Source organism: Danio rerio, chromosome 2 (assembly GCF_049306965.1).
Source record: "Danio rerio strain Tuebingen ecotype United States chromosome 2, GRCz12tu, whole genome shotgun sequence".
Taxonomy (NCBI): Eukaryota; Metazoa; Chordata; class Actinopteri; order Cypriniformes; family Danionidae; genus Danio; species Danio rerio.
In genome coordinates this window covers 23,820,001-23,832,158 of record NC_133177.1, presented here as the reverse complement: position 1 = coordinate 23,832,158, position 12,158 = coordinate 23,820,001, and the positions used below count along the sequence as shown (strand labels likewise).

At 33.8% G+C, this 12,158-nt stretch overlaps 1 protein-coding gene across 2 annotated transcripts in view; it reads right to left on the bottom strand.

Moving 5' to 3' along the window:
• Positions 1-9,993, bottom strand: part of prg4a (proteoglycan 4a) — a 30,017-nt gene extending 20,024 nt beyond the window's left edge. The window contains exon 1 of one of the 2 annotated variants that reach the window (XM_073912825.1): positions 9,838-9,993. The gene's annotated coding sequence lies outside the window, so the exon portion shown is untranslated. The remainder of the gene's footprint in view (positions 1-9,837) is intronic. The other variant, XM_073912844.1, reaches the window with a different exon arrangement.
• Positions 9,994-12,158: the final 2,165 nt, after the last annotated feature.

Below are 12,158 nucleotides of genomic sequence, written 5' to 3'. Positions count from 1 at the left end.
CCCCTAACAGACTCTTTTGCTGTTAGTCATGATCATAAGTTTCAAAAACTTTAGTTCATCCATGAACATTATTTCTATAGGAGCCATGAAGATAAAAACACCCATGTTTTACACTCAGTCACTTGTCATGAAACAATTCCTTTGTTTGTTGTGAAAGTGTTCACTCTAGCAGCAAAAATGACATACTGTGCTTTTAATGCAGGTATAATGTAATCGTGTCTATGATTTGTAATCAATAATTGTGCCCTCTAGTGGATTGTTCATCTGAAATGTGCAATGAAATTTTGGAAGGGCACTTACTATACAAGGCTAAAAAGGGCATGTTTACTGCACAGGTTGAGCCCTATGTGTGCACGTGCCTGGCTGTAGTGAATGAGTGCCCAAATGAGTGCCCATCACTGGGGGTTTACAAGTGCTACTTTCAGTGCTAGGTTGTGGCTGTAAGCCAAGGACGTCAAACTCAATTCCTGGAGGGCCACAGCCAAGCACAGTTTAGTTTTAGTCCTGCTTCAACACCCCTGTAGGTACCTGTAGGTCAAACAAGCCTAAAGCATTCAATTACTTTGATCAGGATTATTTAATTAGGGTTAAAACTAATTAGTGCAGAGTTGCGGCTCTCCAAGAACTGAGTTTGACACCTGTGGCTGTAAGGACATGCAGCCACATAAAACATATGCCAGAGTATCTGGTGGTTCATTCCGCTCATTCAAGCAGAGACTAATCTGAAGGAGAGTGAGTGAATAATAAAACTTATCGTTGTGAAAAGGAACAAAGGTTGGGTCGTACATCCTTGTGTTTATATTAAATCCAAACTAGTCAAAAATATGTTGAAGTTTTTTGCAGTTTTACAAAATTGTAGGTTAAAGCACGTATTTCCAATGAGTCTGTGTTGCAAAAAAATACTTAAAGGATAAAAGAAGAGCAGAGTTTACACTAAAATGTATCATGTCACGATACAGAACAAGATTTAAAATCAGATTTTTTTGTTAGTGAAAAATAAAAATACTGACCTCGCTCTTGTTGTAAATTGGCCTCAAAGCTAATTTAAAAACAGTCTGATTGGCTGCCTCACTCATTTTGACTTTGCTATTGCTATTGGATAAATCAGTGATATAACTATGACTTAAGTAAGTAACTGGTTGATTATATGGATCAGAGAGTTTTTAAAAAACCGACCACAACGTGTCTGTGTTAATCATGCTATGTCTGATTGCTCTGTTTTAAATATAGGGGTACCTCAGGGATGTGTACTATCACCTCTTTTATTTTCTATATATATTAATGAACTGCAGTGCAATATTGATGACAATCTCACACTCATAAAATATGCTGATGATCTGGCATTGGTTTCCTGTCAGGAAGAAATGAATAGCTCTTTATATTTTAGATATATTGATAGTATTATAGATTGGTTTGGCCAAAGTTCATTACACCTAAATATTGGGAAAACAAAAGTTATGTCTGGGGAGTCAAACAAGAAGAGTAGATACTGGACTCTTTAAACCAGTCACCATAAACGGACAAATAGTAGAGCAGGTTTCAAATTTCAAGTATTTAGGCACAATTATTGACAATAAACTGAATTTTAATAGTAATGTAGAGACGGTTTATAAGAAAGCAAGTCAGCGCCTCTATCTCCTCCGCAAATTGAGAAGTTTTAATGTTAGTACACAGACTTTAAACTTGGCATATAGATCACTTATAGAGAGTGTTCTCACATATAATATTGTTTCATGGTTCGGTAACACAACACTTAAACAGAAAAAGAAATTAGCGCAAATTATCAATCAGGCAAATAAGATAACTGGTCACAAACAGCATTCATTGCAGATTTTATTTGACTCTTTTATGGAAAAAAGAGCAGTTGTGATTTTTAAAGATAATACACATCCCCTTCACTCAGCATTTGAATTGCTACCATCAGGACGCAGGTTTAGAATTCCTAAAGCACGAAGAAATGCCTTTAAAAAGTCATTTATCCCAATGGCAGTTGTTGTTCTAAACCCAATCAATGTTTGTAGTGAATGAGGTGGTTACCAAGAATGATTTGCAGTATTGCGCATGGGGCTAATTTGTTTTTTAAACTTTTAACTTATGTTGTTGACTTGATAAGTGTTATTGTGTCGTTGTTGTATGTTTGTAATTGTTGTCCTAAATCCAGTGTTGAAGAAAAATTTCCTTTCTGTGTCAAGCAGAACGGACAATAAAGTTTAAACTTATTTATTTTTTGCAAACAAAGAAGATTTTTTTGCTTCTTGTTTAAACTATTTAAAATGATCTCTATCAACACTTTTCTTAATTTGGGGGTGGGTCTTGTTCAAACTATGTATTTAAAATGAGCTAAATCAACACATTTCTTCTTTTTTTTTGTTGGGTCTGGGGTGAAGGGGGGGGGGGTAGTTCTTTTATGTTAAATCCACTTACATTTGTGAAAAACAACTTAAAATAACTTAATTGATTTGTGTTTGAACTACATTTAGGAATTATGTGGAACCCAGCATTTTTTTTTACAGTAGGCATGGGCCAGTATAACGTTCTGACAATATCCATAATCTTGGATAAAAATATCAAGGGTTTTTCCCCTTTGAACAAAACATATACTTTATTTTGAGAAACATTTAAAATATTTTGAAATTTTAGCAGTAAACATGTCAGGAATCATAGACTTCTTCTGTCCTCATTAGTTTCAAAAACACATTTCTTTACAATTTAAACGGTATCTTTGGACATCTTTTCTGCTGGTGATACTGTTGTACAGAAAATTTGGGCGGTTATAATACCTTGACTTTTCCAAACTGCGATATACCTTGAAAATGGTTATCATCCCATGCCTTTTTTTATAGTGTTTCATGCTAACAATGACGACAACAAAAGCAAAACCATTATCAAACAGTGGGACGATTTGACCACGGTTAGTTTTCAGTCTGGGTCAAATGTGTTGGCAAGAACACACTGTTTTACTGTTGAGTCACTCGATTTGGTTTTATGTAGGAGGTCAGCGAGTGTTTGGTTGTTTATGAGGTATGTGAATGTCTCAAGTAGCTGCCAAAGAGCTTTCATAAGTCAAACGGAGAAGGATGGCGGACTAATGACCTCTTAATACCCAAAATCAAACAGTGTAGTCATTAACAAAAAATATAGCACTATATAATGAACGCTCTGGCTTTACTCTCAGTTCCTGTCGCAATAAAATGACCGCTTGCTGTGAAGAAATGAAAGCGCGCGCGAGAGAAAACATCCTCTTTGTGGGAAGTGGTTTTTGTGGCACAGTAATGGTGAAGTAGTTGTACCACACCTTTAAACACACTGCACTCATTATTTCAGCGCTCTGCTTTAATCAACATCGCACAGATCCATTACAGTCAAAGAGATTCTCTGCTCAGACCCTGCTAATTATTCCCAAAACATTGTCTGAACATAGTCTGTGAAAAACAGAAGTGTACAGACAGATCATGTTCTCAGTATGGGTTTTCATTTATTGGTTAGACTGTTGTTCAGATTTAGCATAAAGCTCTTGACAGATGCAAAATTTTTATTACTTATATTATTTACTGATGCACTAATTGGTTATTCACTGAATTTCAAAGCATAACTCATAAATATAAACTATAGAGTGCATTTAAATGCCGGTCCCACTGTATATTAAGTGTCCTTAACTTACATTAAAAAAAAAATAAATACAATGTACTTACTGTGTTTATAATGTATTTGAGAACACTTGTGGTGCTTTTGAATTGGGATAGAGGTTGGGTTATGGACAGGTTAGTAGGTTTAAGGGTGGGTTAAGGTGTAAGGGATGGTCAACAGCGTATTTACAAATGTAGGTACAAAAGTTAATTACAGATGTAATTACATATATGTATTTAATCAAGCATAAGTACACAGTAAATACATGTATTTACACAATAAGTACATTGTAACAAACTATTAACTCTTGTGTAAGTATATACTAGTTTAGGCCACTTAATATAAAGTGGGACCTAAATGCCTTACATGCTTTTGTTTTTTAACATATTAAGTATTTTAAAGGATTCTAAGGTTTTTAAATTTTAGGCTACATTTATTTGTAAAAACAGATGCACAATGTTAGATTATTACAACTTAAAACTCACAACTTTTTGTTTTGCTTTATGATAGTCTAAAACAATTTATTCCTCTAATTCAAAGTTGAATTTTCAGCTTCTTGACTTCAGCTTTTAGGGTCACATGATGCTTCAGTCTTGTATGATGGCTTGTTGTTAAAGGAGTATTAAATATTATTATTATTATTATTATCACTTAATTATTTCACATTATTATCAGTTTTGCTTATTATAATTTTTGTGGAATGCATAAGACTTAGTTCTTTAAAAATCTGTTATGCAAATGTAAGAATGGTTTTGAAACACATCGGTTCAAACTGTAGTTCTGCCGAGCGACTAAAAAGTTATCAGCATAATGGTTACAAAAAAACTGTACATTTCTAGTCAAACTATTCTTTTGCAATCTTATCCTAAAAACTGAAATAAGGGCAATATTAATAGCTAAAAATGTGGGAGAGCGTTGATATTACATGATTGTATTGTACTGCAATATGGAGCAATTAAGTGTTGATGTTAAATCAAAGGTCATTCACAAATACTTGAAAATGAAGTGATTTAATGACAATAATTGTCTATGGTTACAACTGAATTAATTACAAAATAACTGTAAGATGATAAAGCATGAAGTGATAAAAACATATGATATAAAATGTAACCAGCTTAAATGTAAAATTAAAATTACCAGAAGTACAAGGAGAGATGAGGAGGAAGAGATAAAGAGGGTAAATAGGCCTCAAAGAGGCAGAGAAGATAAACTCCAGAGGTGGAGAGGAGCAGGGCAGGAAAGCGCAGACCAGGAAAAGACAGGCCAGGGAAAGAAGCAGAGCAAGGTTTACCAGCTTCTTTGACCATGTAACTAAAGCCCAAATACTGAGACATTCAAACTGACCAATCACCATGTGACCACATCTTAAAACCCCCAAAGTCTACACACCAGGCCCTGATATAATCAGTATCTGCCTTTGGAATTTGTGTGAGCCTTCTTTGGTGAAAAAGACCATATAAGCAAATGCATATGATTATTTAGACTCTTACACACACACACACACACACACACACACACACACACACACACACACACACACACACACACACACACACACACACAAAATAGAAATATGAATTTGTGCATATCTTTTAAAAATCTTGAATGTCTTCATCACTGTTTTTGATTCATTTTTGACCAAACATCTGTTCTATATGTGTAACATTTATTTTATGTCTTTTATTTTATGTTTTTAATTGTTTTTTTTAACAGTAGCATATAAGCTGTATGTGGTAAAAATAGCCATCAATTTACAAAATAGCCATAAATATGTTAATATTAATAAGTAGTTGTACATATAATGACAGTGATTATTGGGCTTTACTGAGCTACATATTTGAAATGATACATATAGATATATCAGGTGTTATTACATTATATTTGTTAAAATAAAAGTTTGGTTTGTGTGTTTTTATGTGTGTGAATATACATGTGAAGTTAGAATTATTAGCTCCCCTGAATTATTACCCTCATAAAAAAAAAACCCTGTGTATTTTCCCCCCTAATTTCTGCTTAAATATTTTTTCAACACATCTCTAAACAGTTTTAATAACTCATTTCTTATAACTGATTTATCTTATCTTTGCCATGATGACAGTAAATAAAATTTGACTAGATAATTTCCAAGACACTTCTGTACAGCTTAAAGTGACATTTAAAGGCTTATCTAGGTTAATTACTGTAAGTTAACTTGGCAAGATATTGTATAAATTTCCTTGCTCTGTTAAACATCATTTGGGAAATATTTAAAAAAGAAAAAAAAAATGTCAAAGGAGGGCTAATAATTCTGACTTCACTGTGTATGACATGACATACACATAAAAAAAAGCTATACAAAAGTTCTGTCACATATATATTTTAATTTACATATTATTTGTATCACATACTTATATATTTTATAATTAAAATTATTAAGTTTAGAATTATTATTTTTGGATGACTAAGCACGATTAATCTTTTCCCAGCACTAAATATTTCTCCCGTCTAAGTGTGACCATATCCAAAAAGCAAAACAGTATTTTTTTAGACAGCTTGATGTTGTTTGTTCACTGAATTTGAAATGTCCTATTTATTTTCAGATCATATAATGCACACATTCAAAATGTACACACTACCTTATTTATTCCTAAAATGTGCATATTATTGTATTAATTTTAGTAACTTTTTAAACAATAAACAGTCCCTGTGAAAGCATTTAAGCTTTTCTTTCTGAAAGAATACAAGATTGAACAAGAGTAACTTAATAAATTGGTGTAGGGATGTTATACAGTTTGACCCATAGAATGACCAGTCTGGTAGATGTAGAAGAGCTGGAGTCAGAGATTTAAATAAATAAATGAAGTTTACTGAAGATAGTTTGCAGTTTCATCAGCAGAAGCCAGCTTCAACACTCGCAATGAGTTCCTAGGCAGCGCTGCTTACAATCACCAATCAATAACAATTATACTCTCACATAACGTCATTAACTGCGTCATACATAAAGGTGTTCTAACCTGATTGGTTAAAACACAGATAGACTTGGAAAAGTTCCACGTGGGGTTTGTGCATATATTCTGAACAATATCTTAAGCATAAACGTCAGACACCCCTTAGACTGATTAGAGCCGACTCCAGACCTGTGAAACGGATCAACAATCAAATAGAACACACACACTTAAAGTACAATCTGTTTCTTATCCAAGGCTGAGTGTACACTCAGCCGTCTTTGTCAAAACTGGTTAAAAACTGGTATAATCTACATTTAGGCCATTATAATCCTTACTTCACAAAGTCTATTTTGAATAAAAAATAGAATCACTTTAAAAGAATTAACCGTAAAAATAGCAAAATCACTTTAGACATTTTAGATAGTATTAACCCATAGAAATAACAATAGAAACAGTTACTTCCAGTCCTCAGCCTTTAGCTCTGTGACCTTTGATCTAGTTTTGTGGTTTCTGAAAATAGTTATAAAGATACAGGCAAATGCACTGAGCATTCTTATATTAGGCAGTGTTAACTTGTTCATTCATTAAAATCAATTCAAAACTAAATACTCATTTAAATAATTATATTTAATAAAAAATAATGAGAAACAAAATGATTAGAAAAGGATCAATGTTGATTCATGCTGAGATGGATTGGCAGGTATAAATCCAAATCCTTCATTGGCAACATCTACTCTAGCACTGTATAGCTATTGTAGTGATAAAAATATTTACACCCGTGTTTGAATACACATACAAGCCCAAATCCGAAAAAGTTGGGACAGTACACTGCACAAATGCTTTTCTTACTTTGTCTTGTTTCTAGTCCAAATATCTAAAAATTCCTAAATCAAGAACAATTTTCTACACAAGCAAAACATATTGTCTTGTTTTGAGAAATAATATGTTAATATTAAGAGAGTTTTTCCTTAAAACAAGCAAAATAATCTGCCAATGGGGTAAGCAAAATAATCTTACATCAAAAGAAAAAACAAGATTAATTTGCTTACCCCATTGGCAGATTATTTTGCTTGTTCTAAGGAAAAACTCTCTTAATATTAACATATTATTTCTCAAAACAAGACAATATGTTTTGCCTGCCAAGAAAATTCTTCTTGATTTAGGAATTTTTAGATATTTGGACTAGAAACAAGACAAAAAGTCTAAGCAAGAAAAGCATTTTTTGCAGTGCACACACACACACACACACACACACACACAAACTAATTGTTTACAGAAAGAATGGGACATAATTACACCTGAAACATGTCATCACTTGGTGTCTTCAGTCCCTAAATGTCTTTTAAGTGTTGTGAAATGGAATCACAACGTTTCAAAGTGGCAAATGCTTTACTGCTTCAACTTTTTAAAAATGTGTTGCAAGCCGAAATTGTATTTATTATGAAAAAACAACAAACAAACAATAAAATACACAAGGAACACATTAAAGAATGCTTGTTCTGTTCTGCAATGAAATACAAGACAAAGAAAATTTGGAAATCGCTACTTTATTATTTGTGTTTTTTCATACTGTCTCAAGTTTTCCTGATTTGGGGTTGTAAATGCAGACGTTAGATTTGAAATCTGTGCCATGGTCACTTCTGTGTAAAATGCATCCAAAATCTGTGATAAATATTTTGTGTGAATCATATTCAGTGCTGTTACTGAAGAACCATCTGAAATAGATAAAACAAAGTGGTGCTTTAACAAGAAATGTCCACTGAACCATGTATTCGCACATTGTTATCAAAAACACGGACACATAAAGTGCAATTTGAGGTCCATAAATACCATCAGTCTAGACACACGACAGCGACAGATGAAAGAAGCACATTTCATTCATTCATGACTGCTGACAAACACATTAATGGCACTCTTTTCCTGCTTCTCCAGACATTTTACAAGTGCTTTTTAATTTTAGGGGGGAAAAAAAGTTGTTTCCCATCCAGTGAGTCACAAGTGAAGTGATTTAAAACAATCAGTTTGACTTAAATAACCCAATGACAGCTCGCTTACATAAACTGACAGCACATGGGGCTCATAGTCTAATTAAATGGATGATTTCATGTTTCTGTTTTTCATGTTTTCTGTTTTAGTTATAGTAATTTAACCCAGGCTCATTCTGATTACGTACCCCTATATACATTTCTGGAGAGCAAAATACGTCCTGAGAGGTACTTTTTTTTCTGTTTTTTTTTTTTTTGTGATTCCACCAGAGGCCGCTGTGTATGCTTTTTCAGATCTCGAATTTCTTTCTGTCATTCGATCCTGTTCTTGCGTTAATTCATCAGAGGCAGCTGTTGACTGACTGATTAGCTGTCGTTCTTCCCTAGACCCAACCGATAGTGTTATTTACTTTTATTTTTTGTCTTTTGTTTTTGTCTTACCTGGTTTCTGGAACAGTTCTTCACTGGATGTGAATCCCGTTGTCTAAGGCCCCGTTTACACTAATGCATTTTAGTTTGAAAACGCATAAGTTTTGCTACGGTTACGCCATCCGTCCACACTACGCCGGAGTTCTCGAGCACCGAAAACGGAGCATTTCGAAAACGCTGGAGAGGCCGTTTTCATTCTGAAATGCTGCTGCTCCGTCTTAGTGTGGATGATGGAAAACGGAGACATCTGAAAACGGAGGCGGGGCTGCAGACATTCGCCTCTCTGATTGGGGCTTTTCCTCACTATTAAGTAGCCTAACACACACAGTTCAGTCCTGCATCCTCTCCGTGTAAGTTCAGACTTCGCAAGTTTGATCAAGGCTGCAGTCTCTTCTTCTCAGTTTGATATGGACAACAGACTATACCGAGGACACGGGTAAATCTTTAAAGGGAACAGTGTACTTTATAACTTCATTCACATCACCCTGGCTACGTTGTTTCACTTTCTCAACAATAAAATGTAAACATGATTTAAGGAACTGCCTATTTTCATTTTAAGATTAGCAACTTAGACAGCAGAAATGTTGAGGTGTCGTGCTGCATGAGCGTCATCTTCACTGTGTGGATATTTATAACAAAACGGAGCCGATAACAACTGCCTCCTTTCAATTTCAGTGAAAATACGAAACACACCCTTTCTTTTGCTGAATATCAGTTTTAATAATCGATAATGGCCATTATAAAAGTATAACATACAATAAGTTTATACATTGTAGGAAATAAAGGCAAGCGATCAGTCAATATACAGAATAGGCTACGTGGTTACATTAATCAACAACTTATCTTTGCGCTTAGTCAAAACACGTTACCTGAGAAAACGTAATAGATTCCAATGACCAAAGTCAGGGAATATGTCGTTAGATAAAGTCAACAAGATGAATGAAATATCCCGTTTAATAAATCTAGTGAGATTAGATCCAGCGGGAGATGCTTGATGAAGAGTCCGACTAGCACAGCTCTCTTCTGGGTAGATGGGCTGCAGCGCTTGACCGAGAGTGTCTGTGTGGTCACGTGATGTGCGTTTTCAGCGTTTTGGTGTGGATGGAGAGCAGTTCAGAAACGCTGGGTAAAACGCGAGTGTGGACGCTGATCGTTTTCATTCTAAAACGCCGTTTTAAAACTAAAACGCACTAATGTAAACGGGACCTAAGTCAACTCCACTCTGCATCTCAAGTCTGCTGACATACTGTACTGGACAAACTAGTAACAGTGGAAAAGGTGTCAATACAGAGGTAAGTGGTCAGCTGCTAAGTGAGAAAAGGAACGGCGTTATACTGCATTAGCATTTGTTTTAAAGATGATACCCACCTCTGTAAAGCCATACGTACTTCTGGCTACATGATGTATATAGGGCTACGTTTTCAGAATGAGCCTATGTTGCTTAATTTTCTTGATTAAGTCAATTATTTTATAATTTATTATTTTTATATACAAAATGTTTTATTTATTCTATGAACATATTTCAAAATAAAATATGTGAGTCAGAGATGGAGATAGGTTTGCATGTTTTAAAACAATCAAAATGTAATACAGCTTTATTTATACAGATATTCAATGTGTCCTGTTTAACTGTCACTTTTGTTCAGAAAACCACAATGAATAATTTAATATCATATTAACTCACTAAATATCATTCAGTGTGACATTTTTTTCACTTAAAATATAATAAAACTTTATATGGTTATTTTTATTTTTTTTTTAAATCTCAGAATACGTAAGTTGTATGCATTTTTTTTTTACCCTAACCCTGTACACATATTTATTTTAATGATAGAACATCGTCTATATTTTGACGTGTTTAATTTCCCAAAATTAAATTATAAAAAAATATTGTATACACTTTATATACAATCTTTTACTCATTTAGTTCGAGTCCCGGCTGGGTCAGTTGGCACTTCTTTGTGGAGTTTGCATGTTCTCCTTGTATTTGCGTGGCTTTCTTCAGGGTGCTCAGATTTCCAAAGACAAGTGAATTGGATCAGTTAAATTGGTCGTAGTATATACAGGTGTTTGTGTGTGAATGCTAAATTGTGTTTCCCAGTACTGGTTTGCAGCCAGTTGTGTAAAGGAACAAATTACAAGTTACTGTTCACATTTTTAGTGCTGTATCAGTGCTTTTACTCCACTTTTTTCCAATCTGCAGTCACTTCTTTATTTTGTTCTTGTTTTTGGGCAGGGGCACTGGATTTTGATTGAGCACCCTAATACTAACTCTGGGGGCCTCAAAACTCCCGTCCAATCATATCGCACATAGAAAGAAAATTGCATCATAGTGAGCTACGTCAAGACAAAGATGCTTTATACATGCAGAAGAGACTGTTGATGTTGCATGTCACTGATGAGAAAATGAAGGATGTCGACTGTTTGATGACTGAAATCACTAAACTATGGAGGACCAGAAATGCCAGTTAGAAATAAAAGAAAGAGTCAGGTTATCAATTTAATACTTGAAGCCTTAAAATGTATATAAATAAATCACTATTAAAATGCATAATTAATGGACAAATAAATAGACATATTTAAATGTGTTTATTAAAATTGTGATTTAATTATCTTTCAATAAAGCAATAAATCAATGCATTTATAAATACATTTTAAATGTACAAATAAATAAAACATTTTATAATGTTCATTTAAAATTTTTTTTAAAACGCTACTTAATCAAACAATAAAAAAGTATATTGAGTCATTTCAAATGCATTTAAATGCACAATTAAAGTGGCTTTTTAAAAAGGCATTTGACAAATGCTTTTCACTCACTATTTGCCACTTGCTTTTCTTTTTCTTTTGCTACATGCTTTTCTCTAGTAAAAATAAATCAAGTTTAAAAATGCCATTGGACAGTCCACACATGGGATCAACCAATCAACTTTCTCCTCAAGTCGAATTAAAAACCTGGCCATTTCTCAATTCCAAGAATGCAGCAAACAATTGTACAGAGAAAACATTCTACTTCACAAATCTTTTACTTGCTAAATATCACATCCATAAATGCAAATTCTCCAATAATAAACCGCTTTTTAAGGTATTCATAAAAGAATTAAAACAATACTTTAAAACACTTTCCGATTCAGGAAACACTAAGCTTTACTTTTTCTTTACTTTTTTTATCCCACCGGCATCCTCTATG